This window comes from Hemibagrus wyckioides, linkage group LG14, assembly GCF_019097595.1.
Source record: "Hemibagrus wyckioides isolate EC202008001 linkage group LG14, SWU_Hwy_1.0, whole genome shotgun sequence".
Taxonomy (NCBI): Eukaryota; Metazoa; Chordata; class Actinopteri; order Siluriformes; family Bagridae; genus Hemibagrus; species Hemibagrus wyckioides.
The window spans coordinates 16,117,304-16,132,510 of record NC_080723.1 but is presented as its reverse complement, the minus strand read 5'-3'; the positions used below and the strand labels follow the sequence as shown (position 1 = coordinate 16,132,510).

Sequence of the window (15,207 nt, the reverse complement as noted above, 5' to 3'; positions counted from 1 at the left end):
CACACACTCACTCACTTGCACCCTCCCTCACTCACTCACTCACTCACTCACTCACACACACACACACACACTCACTCACTCACTCACTTGCACCCTCCCTCCCTCACTCACTCACTTGCACCCTCCCTCCCTCACACCCTCACACTCACTCACTCACTCACTCAAAATATAGATTTTATGAATCTATAAGTAATCTATGGTAATCTAGCAACTATTTGATTTCTTTGTTTATGTATTCTATGTAACATTTATTATGCATAGTAAATACAAGCTCTTCTTTAAAAAATGTAACAGCCCAACACTTATCAACCTATAACCTATCATAGCACTGTCCTTGCCAAAACCATCCCTAAATAACCTCCCACTTAATACCACTTATCCACATTATCCGTACCTAAGCCATCCCTTATGATCCTACCACTTACAAGGATTATCCTAACCAAAATCATCCTTCATCATCCTACCACTTATTATGAGTCATAAACATTATTCTTACCAAAACAATCCCTTAAAAACATGCCACTTATTACCACTTACTTTGCTTATTCTTACCAAAACCCTCAAAACCTAACCAAAGCAATATCAATATCAATCTTTCAGCCTATTCCAAGCCAGCCCTCATAATCCTGGCTGCTACAAACCCAATCTACATCAAGACAGCCCTTAACAACTTAACCCTTACTGGACTACGCTTTACCAGCCAATGTTTACTTCCCTAATTCAGTTCAGGACACTCCCAATGTTCAATACAGTTTATTCTAGCCACTTTGTACTAACAAAACTCACATTACTTCACTAGCAACAGCAGAATAACACAGAATCAAGAGAATTTTCTGGACTATTTGGGTGTTCGAGATATTTTCATATACTCCCTGTCTCCTGTTTGCTACACTATGGTACAGAAAACATTAAGCATCTGTTATCAGTTATCTGACGTAAAATAAGAGAAGAGAATGTTTAATCTATTTTCAGTTTCTGTTAGAACAAGCACAAGTTGAAACAGTAAGAATAGAGGAATGAGAGAAAACGAGAGATTATTTGTTAAACCATTCACTAAATACTCCAAAACACTCACCAAGGAACAAAACAAAACAAAAAAAGATATAATATAACATGTACAAGGCCAGAACATGGAAGTGAGAGATGATATTAGTTTAGACATGATTTTCTAAACTAACATCACATGGTTATGAAATGGACCGTTGATAATTCACATCATTTTTCCTGTTCAGCTAGTCAAACTCTGTGACTAGCATAAATGTGGCATACATAAGGCTACAATTGTCTACTTTCATTTACATGCATTTCAAATCGCATATTTCTGCAATAGTAGAGGTAGCCTAAATCTCCCAAGAGCAATCATGAGCAACACCAAATCAATGCACCCAGTGGCCAGCTCTCTCCCTCGGGTAAGAGACTTACTCTAGACCCAGGCTTTCCCAGAACTGAGGCCTGCACAGATTTCCAACTCAAACACACATCAATAAGCAGTCACTCCACAATCTGGACTGAAGCTGACAGTAAAGATCAACAGTTTTGGAGCTCTTCCACCACAGGAGAACAGTCACTGTTCATATTTCCCTTTTCACAGCATTTGTGTTTAGGGGTGCATACAGACACACACACACACACACACACACACACAGAGAGAGAGAGAGAGAGAGAGAGACAGAGAGAGAAAGGGGACGAAAGGTCAAAAAACAATTACAGTAAAAATGACTAACACGTCACAGACACATTGAAGTTGTGTTTTTTCCTTCCATCATTCTCTGTCTTCTTTTTACTCATAATTCTCTTTATTCTCAAAGTCCCTATAATTACAAACAAAAGCTCTGAATTCTCTCCAGCTGTAGGAATGATAATAGAGAATTGTGACGAAAGCAAACACACATTAATGAGAGTGAAGATAGAGGATTAACACAATCTGGGCACACACACAGATTGAGGGTATGTGTGTGCTTGTGTACTGCCATCTTCCTTGACTTCAAAACTACTTGTTCAAACACAGCTGTGCTCAATTGGTGGCGAATCCAATCACAGGAATCGACGCATAAACAACGAGAATCGATCATTCATAAACGAATAGATACCGAGTGAAAGACACGTGCAATGACTAACATACACAAACAGATCAGCGTTTGCAGATAGTGGCATTTGAGAGGAAAATGGCTGTGTTAATCATAATTGTTTAGCGTGACACAGAGCACACGTCAGTGTAATTACACAAGTGGTAAATACTGTGTATTCCGGTCTGTGTAAGCAGGAACCTCAGGCTCAGTAATGAATAATGGTTGTAATGGTTTTATTAGTTAGCATGGTAGAATGGTGATAATTGTAGTTATAAAAGCCTGATTTAAATTTGTACATGATGGAAAACACACATACACACTCACACACAGAGTATTGAATGTCATCATCACCACTGACAGAGCCAAGCAATAATCACACTCAGATCACCTACGTTCTTATGCCAAGAGACGATTACACACATAGCATGCGTGTGAACGTGTTTGTATGTGCATGTGTGTTACACCCACATTACCTACCTACTTATGGTAAAAAAAATGCTTTTTTAAAATATATATATATATATATATATTTTTTTACTTTTAGCAAGCAAGAATGAAGAGGGTTAGGATCACAGTTCTATAGGAGAGAGGGTGCATTTTCATCTTTCTTGCCCCCCCCCTCTCTTTCTCTCTCTCTCTTTAATTCTCTCATTCCTTCCCTCCATTTTCCATTTTTATATGCAGCTCCAGATGTTGAAGCAGTGAAATATTAAATTACAGAATTTGGCTTGTTTCTGCACTTTGGCTATATCAAAAACAACCCTGCCCTTTCTTCTTGCATATGTACACTCACTTGCACATTCTCTCTCTCCCTCTCTCTCTCTCTCTCTCTCTCTCTCACACACACACACACACACACATATAGTCTGTGCTTAGCAGGGCCTGCAAATTCTGCACTAACTTCAGTCATAGCCTAATTCAGTGTGATAGGTGAGAACTCTCTCTCCTTGAGGCTCCAGATGTTTTCTGGCCAGCTGCTCTGAAGCATTACAAAAGATGTTAGCTTATCCATAAATTAGGTACTAGCCACATCACCAGATTGTTAATTCACTTTGAATTCCATGTAACCAGGTGCAAAAACAAAAACAACGGGCCTAAAACACAACCCTGCAGGACCCTGAGGTGCTCACTTACCAGAGTCTTGTGGGAGATGACTCAAACCTCTGAACATTCACACATACACACATACTCACAGCCTCAAAAAAAAAAAAAAAAAAAAATTATATAAAATGCCAAGCCGTTGCTGTTAACACATCTTTCTCGAACTGTATCCTGAAGTTAAAGTAGTGGTTAGTGCACAGAGTGTACAGTGTTTCGGAAGTGATTTTTTTCCTTCTGTTTATGTATTCACATCAAGGGAAGCATGGAGACTTGAATACATATGCATGTGCTATGAATGTTTACCTATGTGTCTGTGTGTGGCTCCCATGCACTGTGTGTGTGGGCAGGTTTGCTGCGTATACGCAATGAGTGTGTTAGCAATGGATATGTTTTGTGTATAAGTGTGTGTGTACCTCCGAGTGTGTGAGGACTTGCCTGCTCAGGGCATCGACTGAATTGTTTCCACATGTGTCTTAATTCAGAGTGCTGGGTGGGTAAGGGGAACATGAGTGTGTGTTTGAGTGGAGGGGGGGTCAGGTTTCATTGCACCAAGCACTGCATTTGGGCCTCTGAATACAAAGTTAAAGTTCCCACGACTACCAGCACACACTCTCTGCGTGGACACAATGCATGGAAACATGGCAAAACACAGCTTGTGACCGACACACTGTATTCAGAATAATGCTGTAAACAAGTGCCTCATGCCGTGCTGCTCTTACACCAATCACCCACACTTACCGGCACACTCACACTCCCCTGGCACAACTGTCCTCAGTGTCGTGGGGCTTACAGGCGTTTCACTGGCACAACACTTTGAAAGGAAAATATGAATGTGTCCACTAATCACTACCCCATTAGACTTGGTGAGTAGGGAAGAGATGGAGGGAAAGAGAAAGAAATTTTAGAAGGAGAGACAGGGGGAGAGAAAGAAAGTTGGGGGAGGGGATTTGTGATACAAGGATAGAGTGAAATCTACATGCTGTCAAAAGTTCCCAACACCAAAAACAGTGTAAAAGGGGAGCAAGTGCAAAAGAAACTAAAGGACAATAAAGTGAGTGTAGGAAAGACACACACACACACACATGTATATATACACAGTATGGTCAAGTGTAGAGATCTAAATGACTAGGGCCTAATTATGATGGCTGGACAACTGGGCCAGCGTATCTCCAAAACAGCAGGTCTTGTAGGGTGTTCCTGGTATGCAGTGGTTTGTATCTATCAAAAGTGGTCCAAAAAAAAAGATAACCAGTGTACCGGTAACAGGGGGACCAAGGCTCAATGATGTGCATGGGGAGCAAAGGCTAGACTAGAAAAAGTTAATGCTGGCTATGATAGAAACGGTGTCAGGACAGACAATGCATCTCAGCTTCCTGTGTAGCTGCAGACCCCTGAGCCTATTCCACCACCAAATGTACCTACAATGGGCATCAGGACTGGGTCATGGCTAGACAGTTTTTATGTGTTTATATAGCAATCAGTAGAGGGGTATAAAATGATTACCAAAACACAAGCTGTACAATGGAACACCATCATCAGCAAATTCGAGACAATGAATCACTGAAGTGACTTCACCAAGAACAGGATGACCCTCCAAAATTTATAAAAGGTCAAAACAAAAACATACCAGGGAGGCTGCCAAGAGACCTACGTCAACATTAAAGGAGCTGCAGGAATACTCTCTGCATATGACAACAATTTCTCACATTCTTTAAATCTGGGCTTTGGGGTAGAGTAGCTGGATGGAATCCCTTTCTTACAAAAAAAAATGTCCAGGCTCAAATAAATCACCATAAAACCATGTACCAAAATGTGTTGTGGTTGATGAGACCAATTCTAAAAGGTATACTTGCTGCAAAAAAGGCACCTTACCAAATTCACACAATACCCACAGTGCAGCATGTTGGTGGCAGCATCATGATCTAGGACTGCTTTTCTTCAGCCATAGCTGGGGCTTTTATTAAGGTGGAGGGAATCAGATATAGCTACAAATAGGACATAATTTCAGTGCAAAACCTTCATCTATTGATTAGTAGATGCTAGTAAGTTGATGATGAAAAGGAATTTCTCTTTTTAGCATGTGAATGTCCTGAAACATACATCCAATTCAGCAAAGGAACGTCTTAACCAAAAAGCCATTACAATTTGATGGATCTAGAATATACTCCATCAGAATATAGGTTAAAGGTCATAATCCACTTCCTTCTTGCTGAAATACATTGGGGTGTTGGCTCAGGCTTCCCACACACCAGCCTAATACATTCCGAACTGTAAGAGCACATCACCTTGACTCATCAGCTAGTAATGCTCATTAACTCTGTGGCAAAATAAAATCATAAAACCAGGCATGCTCAGAACAAAAAAGTGTCCATTGTATCTTTGGAAGATCATGAGTTCAAATCCTGATGTGGTCAAGATATCAAGAGAGCATGCACTCTATCTGTCAATCAGAGTAACACTAGTCAAGCCTGGGCATCTATAATCTCATGTGTATGACTATGAGGTTAGAATTTTCTTACAAGTGTGTTCAGCAGCTCTGTGGAAGCATCAGCTCAGAAAAGTTGTGGTGGCTGTCTTTATGTATTTCAGAGGAAGCATGTGCTTGACCTCGACCTTCCCACTGGCTGTTGGGGGGAAAAAAAACAAGAAGAAAATTTGGTGATCATTGAACATTTGACATTAAACGAGTGAACTACAATTTCCCACGGTTCCAACACAAATGAATGTACAGGTAAAATGGTTTGGTTGCAAACACTAATTTTGCTGTACCACTAATCTACCAGAGATGTCAGCCCATAGCTGACACAGTTCTACTCAGCTGTCATTGAGTCTGTCCTATGTACGTCTATTACTGTTTGCCATCAAATCAGATATAAAAAGACTACAACGGATAGTCAGGACTGCTGAGAGGATTATTGGTGCCCACCTGCCCATTCTCCAAGAACATCGAAAATGAGGAAATGTGCAGGTAGAATCACTCTGGACCCCACACACTCGGCCCACCCCCTCTTTGAACTTTTACCCTCTGGCCGGAGCTACAGAGCAGTAAACGGCAGGACATCCAGACACAAGAACAGCTTCTTCCCTCAAGCCATTCATCTCCTGAACAATTAATCTGTCTGCCATCTCCCCCAGTGAAATATAATAATCTATATATACATGTATGTATATAGGCACAAGTGCAATACTGTTACATCTTATTTCATTGAACCACACTACATATCTTGCTCCTGAGCTGCACATTTTGCACATGTATATGACTCCTTTACATGAATACCCTATTTATATTTCCACCCTGCTTATATCTATCTATCTATCTATCTATCTATCTATCTATCTATCTATCTATCTATCTATCTATCTATCTATCTATCTATCTATCTATCTATCTATCTATCTATCACCTGTGTGTTTATGCTAAAACATATCTATCCCACATTAAATGACTAATGATAGAGAATACCCCTAAAAATTCTAGGTAGTTAACATTAGAAATGAACACTAAAAAATCTGGTTATTGTTAGGAAATATATATAAGAGGAACTCTCCCAACCAACTACATGGAATAAATCAGAGGAGGCTTTGGCTGAAAGTGCGTTGTGTTGTGATGATACCACACCACATTTTGGCCCAAATCTAATTGACTAAGTGTTAATTAATATATATGTATATATATATATATATATATATATATATATATATATATATATATATATATATATATATATATATATATGTATGTATATATACATATATATATGTATATATATATATATATATGCACTATATTGCCAAAAGTATTCGCTCACCCATCCAAATAATCAGAATCAGGTCTTCCAATCACTTCCATGGCCACAGGTGTATAAAATCAAGCACCTAGGCATGCAGACTGTTTTTACAAACATTTGTGAAAGAATGGGTCGCTCTCAGGAGCTCAGTGAATTCCAGCGTGGAACTGTGATAGGATGCCACCTGTGCAACAAATCCAGTCGTGAAATTTCCTCACTCCTAAATATTCCACAGTCAACTGTCAGCTGTATTATAAGAACGTGGAAGTGTTTGGGAACGACAGCAACTCAGCCATGCAGTGGTAGGCCATGTAAACTGATGGAGCGGGGTCAGCGGATGCTGAGGCGCATAGTGCGAAGAGGTCGCCAACTTTCTGCAGAGTCAATCGCTACAGACCTCCAAACTTCATGTGGCCTTCAGATTAGCTCAAGAACAGTGCGCAGAGAGCTTCATGGAATGGGTTTCCATGGCTGAGCAGCTGCATCCAAGCCATACATCACCAAGTGCAATGCAAAGCGTCAGATGCAGTGGTGTAAAGCACGCCGCCATTGGACGCCGCCAGTGGAGACGCGTTCTCTGGAGTGACGAATCGCGCTTCTCCATCTGGCAATCTGATGGACGAGTCTGGGTTTGGCGGTTGCTAGGAGAACGGTACTTGTCTGACTGCATTGTGCCAAGTGTAAAGTTTGGTGGAGGGGGGATTATGGTGTGGGGTTGTTTTTCAGGAGCTGGGCTTGGCCCCTTAGTTCCAGTGAAAGGAACTCTGAATGCTTCAGCATACCAAGACATTTTGGACAATTCCATGCTCCCAACTTTGTGGGAACAGTTTGGAGCTGGCCCCTTCCTCTTCCAACATGACTGTGCACCAGTGCACAAAGCAAGGTCCATAAAGACATGGATGACAGAGTCTGGTGTGGATGAACTTGACTGGCCTGCACAGAGTCCTGACCTCAACCCGATAGAACACCTTTGGGATGAATTAGAGCGGAGACTGAGAGCCAGGTCTTCTCGTCCAACATCAGTGTGTGACCTCACAAATGCGCTTCTGGAAGAATGGTCAAAAATTCCCATAAACACACTCCTAAACCTTGTGGACAGCCTTCCCAGAAGAGTTGAAGCTGTTATAGCTGCAAAGGGTGGACTGACGTCATACTGAACCCTATGGATTTGGAATGGGATGTCACTTAAGTTCATATGCGAGTCAAGGCAGGTGAGCGAATACATAATAATATATATATATATATATATATAGGTCCCCCAAATATTGCAAAATTTTGCCTGATTCTGTTTTAAATCTGCAATTGCAAAATTCAGGGACAAAAATGTTCTTCTTTATTTCATCCCTTGCATGGGAATCAGATCACTGTTTTGCACACAATTTTTTTTTCTGTATGTCATTTTTATGCCAAATTTTAAGCTCAATTTGGCCTAAAAATGCAACTCTGGCAATCCCAGCATTATATTTTCTGTCCACTGATCCCCCTCCATTGAAAATATTTGTAGAGCGATCATGGGGCAGTATAATTCCCTCCATAATGGCCCTTTATCGGCTCTTATTGTAGGTTCCATTTTAGATCACCAGGCACAATAATAACTCTACGGAGGTAAATGAGGTGATGTCATGATGTCATACGATTGTGCAACACTGTGAGCAAATCACTGGAACATCTGTAAAACATTTTTATCTGTCAAACTTTTTTTTTATATTGTTGGTCACTCATAAGAGGTAAATAGTGTTTCAACAGAATCATGGACTAGTGATCAGAAGGTTCGAATCCCAGGTCCAACACTGCTAGGCACCTGTGCAAGACTCTTAACTCTCAGTTGTATAAATGAGATAAATGTAATTTGTCCTGGATAAGGGTGTCTGCCAAATGAATTAAGGTAATATATATTATACATGTATGTATAAAGTCTCAACATCAACTGAGTGGTTTTTCTTTCATTCTTTTGATGTGGAGTCTTACACTGAAAATTGGATACTTCATAAAATTCAGAATGTAAAATAAAATGTTTAAGTACAGGAAATACAAGCCATTGATACATTTGGCATAACTTTGTCTGCATAAAATATTATATTTTGTTTTTACAATTACTGAAATTTGAAGTATAAAACTTATAATAAAAGTAATGTTTGACCCCAAATCACTTAAAAGTAATGACTTTCATTAATCTATGTATATATGCACATTTAAAAATAGTTTATAATCAGTGCCAGATTCAGTAATACCTCAAAAATCAACCAAATACTGAGTATATACAGGGTTGAATAAAAAATAAATCAAAATGTATTTTGATATGTAAAGCAAAATACTATATGTCAAATTGTGAACGTAACGTGCATTCTGAAAGAAAACTGATTATTTTACACTTTGCAGGAAATGAGATCATTAATGCCATTTCTGTTGGTAATGTTAGCATTCTGGTGGATAATAACTCACACTTGGTATCCTCCAAAAACCACACTGAGTTATTCGTTAAATGCAACCTAATGCTATGTCTCCATTTCCTCCCTGTTGTGACCTGGCATTTGGAAACTGTTCCCTGACAGCAAGCATGTTTGGGCTGAATGACCAGGGAAGTCATGAAATAAGTCCTGCCAGTTGCATCCACAATGTGAATGGGTGCCAAGTTCAGGCCAAGCAGCTGGTAATGGCACTATGTACTCTGTCAGTCAGCAGCCTTACAGTGCATATAGATCGCATTCTTAAAATGACACAATAAATTGTTGGCTGAGTTGTGGAAAAATAAACATATTTCACTAAAATGTTTTAGAATTTTTGCTTTACTTCATAATCTTGCCTTGGCTATCATCCTGCAAAGAATACGTTGCGTAAGGAGCCAGTTTCACAAACAGGGTGATAAAACAGTCTGTCTAAAACTTCACTAGCTAAGTGTGATTTCCTCACAGTGAATGTCAGACTATAATCAAGTTGTTAGTGAACCGGACATAAGCCTAAACAATTCCATTTGTAATCAGATACCAAGTGTCAACATGTCTGTGATGCATTTTGGGGGATAATCAGACTTTTAAATACTATTTTAACTATATTACTAATGCAAAGATGAAAGCTTTTTCACTTCAGGAATGTCAGTTTCAGAAATATAATACGTAGTATAGAAAAATATGACAAGAAGGTTTTCCATGGCCACCACACATGTTACAAAATAGAAAAAAAAAAACTACTTTTATTTACCATTGGCACAAATGTTTTTATTTTGCCAGTTGTGTGCATATTTACTATTACTCAATGCTAGCTACTTCCTCCATTGATCCATCTGGAAATCCCACTAAGCTGCATGTTTACGAACTGATTAGGTCTATAGACGCTGTTTACAAGAACGCAGTTTCTCTCTAAGCTCCCAATATACTCTCAACAAACATGTCAGCTGTTGATATAAGCTGGCATCATATGAGAGAGGCAGTCATAAAGCTCATTTTCCTAATTTATCTCCGAGCATGAGGTTATTAGATTACGGTTCAGTTAACACTGGCAGCAGTACTGGATATTAGCATCAGTCTGCTTCATAATTCTGTATGATAAACTTTGAAAACTTTGAAACTGAAAAACAAAAAAGTTTTGAAAGAGTAGCAAGGTACAGGGTCAGTCCTAAGCTCATGGGACACTGTGTTTGCGTGGGAGTTTTTTTGCTTGTGATCGTAGGTGTACACGTTGCACTGGTTTGTGTGTCCAGTGTTCCTGAGATAGGCTCTGGATCCACGGCAACCCCGATTAGGATAAAGCGTTTACTGAATGTATGAATGACGTTTTTTTAATCATGAAGGGTACTTTCTATATTTTGAAGTTACAGAACAACAACAAAAAAAGTATTGTAAAAGAAAAAACAAAAACCCACACGCATTTTCTATGACTATCAAAAACAAGTACAAAATAGTATTTTGTATATAAAATGCATGCATCAGATGTACTACACATGCTTGAAAGTGGGACTGTATGTGTGTATTTGTGTTTGCAGAATGTAACCTTTGAGTGAAAGTGACAGTATGCTGAGTCAATCTGTTTCACTTTCAGACTGTTTTAACAGGGATTAAACGATAGCACTTTAGGGAATCTGTTTGAGTGACATTTTGTTTAAAAGAGAAATTTTGTTCCTTAAAGTTATTTCAGAAATGTCTGTGATGATCTCTGTAGCCTGCATTTTTCACTTCGTACTATTACTGATATTATATTCCCAAACATTTAATGTATGACTTTTCATTTAATCAGAGCCCAAAGGCACGCTCAGGCTTCTTGTCATGTCTCTGAGAGGGTCTACTCCACACAGGGAACCTGATGATGACCCCCTTCACATCACACACATACAGAGCAGTCAAAATATCCAGATACCTACGAAGGGTGTACACGCACAACATGTTCTAGTTACTCATTTTCAAATAAATATATGCGCACGTGAGCATATTAGGCCTGAACCCCTGCAACACCATCTGTAAATGTTTTCCATTTGTATGAGAAAAAATGTAAGATGGCACTTACGGAGAGATTGAGAGAAGACCTGACTTTGCTGAAATTCTCCCTGCTTCCAATTTCTAGTTTTCCACCAGCCTCAGCTAAGGAGACAGAAAAAGAGAGACAGACACAGGCAGACAGACAGAGAAAGAAAGAGTGTGTTTATATACAGTAGGGATATGGAACATTTAGCTTTGGACAGTCCTGATAATTGCAGGTTATTCCCCCTCCACCCCCCAGCATCTGACCCACAGCCAGAGTGAGACAAGTGCAGCTCTTTGCGGCTCGTCTGGGCTTGGCGTGGAGCTTTGGGGCGCTGTGGTGAGCAGCTCATGAAAAAAAAAAAAGTTGTGGTGTTCAGTCTGCACAAATTGCCCGGGACAGTCACGATTATCCTGTGGCCAACCAAAGCATTTCCTGGGTTAGTGTGTGTGACGCGTGCCGCTTTGCTGTGGTGGCGTGGGGTGTCATTAGCTGCTTGTTTTACTGCTCCCCAAAACACGGCGTCAAGCCACATCCCGACTTCGGGCGATGCTGTGGCAGCATTACCGAACACAAAGGAAATGTCTTTACAGCACTGCTGCATTGCTTTTTAGATTGGTTCAAGTGTTGCTATTGAGCAGGGATTTTCTTTTGCCTTTTGGAGTCGTAGTTATGACTTAGTAAAAAAAAGAAAATCGGCATATGTAGTAAAACGTTTTGAGGCAGTCAGTTTACAAGTGCCTTAAGAACGTCGTAAAAATGCTGTAAACATGTTGTAAATATTCTCCACTTGCATGGTGACCTTATTAATGAAAAACATCAACATAAGAGTGAACCTAGTCAGACATAAGAACTAAAACTGGACCACAAGTGAATGTTGTTATCAGGGTCTGTATGATTTCTGTGTGAGCTCAGGAGGAAGTCACATTTCTACAGGTCACTTTTTAACTAGATGCTAAACTTATCCAGAACTATGTGCACCCTGAGCTGGGCCTATTTCCACTGCATGCTCACAGTCCCTATTCAGTAAGGTAAGCTTAGATATTAGTTTGATTTGCTGATCAAGTTAAAGTTATAGGGAACTCCGTTCCAGCAAAGAAGCTCAATTGCTTAGTAGACCTTCTCATATTATATACAGGAATCCAGATCTGATGAAGACTTGCAATTTAGCAAACCATCCAAACAGAACTTTCCAGGTTTTCTGTAATCCTTAAGGCAGCTGTGCTGTGTGATTCTGTCTACCTTAATAGTTCACAAAACGGTGTCTATCTGATTTGAAGTGATGATTATGTGAGGGATGCATTTGACAGGTTAATGCTCTGTAATATTTCTCGCTCTTGTTTGATGCTCTTGGTGAGAACAGTAACCGATTCTGTCCTTGGCATTTGAAATGAGGCAAAAATGTGGGAGCAGAGATGTTTCACCCTACTCGTATGGAAAAGCGCTATAAGATGCATATCAAGGGTACGAATGAGACACCTAATATCCTTCTTAGAATCCAACTATTATATAAGTCTGTGTCAGTGATGCATTTCAACCACACCTCTCTCTCTCCCACACACACACACATACACAAACACACACACTCACAAGTGGAAAGAAGAATTAGATGAAGTGATGGAGGGATGGATGAAAGAGATGAGCATGGCATCATAGCAAGGATAGCTGTGCATGTGACTGAGCAAGCACATCTGTGTGTGTGTGTGTGTGTGTGTGTGAGTAATCATGTGTGATCATGCATGCATGCTGTTTTCTGTAAGTCGATTTGTTTTAGAGTTTTTGTTTGAGGATGAGTGAGGAAAGAGAAAGTGTTTTTTTCCGTGTGTGTGTGTGTGTGTGTGTGTGTAGTTGCCCATCTGGTCCTTTTCTGCTGTGCTCCTATGCCAGCCGCCTAATAGCTTCAATAAGACTGTGGTTTACAGTCTCTCAAACACACACACACACACACACACACACACACACTGAGACGCAGACAAACATATGCTTCTGTTATTTTTCTCCAGGAGAAATATCCCCCAAAAAACTGCCATTTATTTACTTTGAGCTACATGGTTGTGGTAATACGCTCCTGCCAGTGCTAACCAGCAGATTAAGAGAGATCGAGAATGAGAGAAAGCATGAGAGGAACAGGTTGGCATGTCTTCACCTGCTTGAGAGACAAGAAGAAAACTTGAGTTGGTTATGCAAATGCCTGGTCAGCTAAAGAATTTCTGCTGGGTCAGTAAAGTACAGTACAGAGTGTGTTTGCTTAGTGATGGTTTAAATGTGTATAAGTGTGTATGTGTGTGTTCAGCAAAGACGATCGCCCTCCCTTTGTCACCTTATATGTTATTACATCAGTTACCTGCACGTGTTCTCTCCACCCCAGCCTTCTTCTTCTTCTTCTTCTGCTCTTTTTCATCCCTTTCTCCCTCCCACCACTAATCTATTCCAGAGCATTCTGTGATCACATGGAAAAAACATAGCAAGTGTACATATTTCTTCTCAAGCCAAGAATGAAAAAACACAGGACAGGCAGGGGGGTGAGGTGGAAGGGGGGGGGGGTAGAAAGAAAAAGAGAAAGAGAGAAAGAAAGAGAATGAGGAGAAGGAGGGGGCGAAATAAATTGTTTATTGAGTCTGGGCACAGGGCCCTTTGTTGTGGCAGAGACCTGTCTTTTATTAGCAGACTGAACTGTCTTCAAAGCCTGGAAAGACACACGACAAAGCCAAGAAAGCAAATACACAGCCCCGTGGGGGAGAAACACACACACACAGTTTATCCAGTTTGAAAAGTAAGATGGTGAATGATCTATAGAGTTCTGACCCTTATGCTATGCAAAAAAAAGCTGATAACATGCAGCTAACACTATCTCTCAGTAAAGAAGAGTGTGCTGATGTCATGATATAAACTGTCATGTAGCACTGGGTGTATGAGTAATGTAGCACTGTGTTGTGTGTGTGTGTGTGTGTGTGTGTGTGTGTGTGTGTGTGTGTGCACGTATGAGTCTGTTACCAGCACTTGAAGCAGAATCAAAGTGTTCTGCTTCCAATAAAGAGTCCCAATCAGCAAAGTGGCAGCAAGCGATGACATCACTGCTGCAGCTGGGCCTTCAGCTGCAGCTCAGAAACCACTGTGTGTGTGTGTGTGTGTGTGTGAGTGAGAGAGAGAGAGAGAGAGAGAGAGAGAGAGAGATCAAAAAAGACAGAGCTCTGGCATATGTTGTATGATCTGTTCTTGTATAAAGATCTTTGCATGTAGTTATATAGCAGAGTTATTATATTTGCATGAATGTCTACAGAAGTGTTTGTGTGTGTGTGTAAATGTTTCAGCTAGCCTAATGATTATCTGTGAACTTTCCAATAAATTTGTGTTTATGTTTAGCCACAAATATGCCTAATAAAAATGTCACACTGCAACAACACATTAACAAAATTCGTCATCACCACTTCTCTGGACATGTTTCAGTTGAGACTGCTGATGCAGTAGCAAAAAAAAGCAAGAGTTTTCATCAGGCAGGAGTTATTCTCATAAACAGTGATGTGCTTAAACCATTGACTAGCAGCAATGCTACAGCCAAACCAACACATTCAAATATCATGGAGTACGCTCAAAACTAACACCACTGACGGTGAAGTTTGTGTGTGTGTGTGTGAGAGAGAGAGAGGTTGCATGTGTGTGTTTGCGTGTGTGTGTTGGGTTTTGGGTGTGAATGGATTTTCACACTATTTCAGTCATCCAAGCAGGAAAATTATGGTCATAAATGACAAACACCTTTAAAAAAAAACAGGCAACTTCATAGCATGCCAAGGAACACT

At 40.1% G+C, this 15,207-nt stretch overlaps 1 long non-coding RNA gene across 1 annotated transcript in view; it reads right to left on the bottom strand.

Moving 5' to 3' along the window:
- Positions 1-15,207, bottom strand: part of LOC131364866 (uncharacterized) — a 33,961-nt gene that overhangs the window by 5,317 nt on the left and 13,437 nt on the right. Inside the window, exon 2 of the long non-coding RNA XR_009206536.1 lies at positions 11,456-11,529. This is a non-coding gene — a long non-coding RNA (uncharacterized LOC131364866). The remainder of the gene's footprint in view (positions 1-11,455; positions 11,530-15,207) is intronic.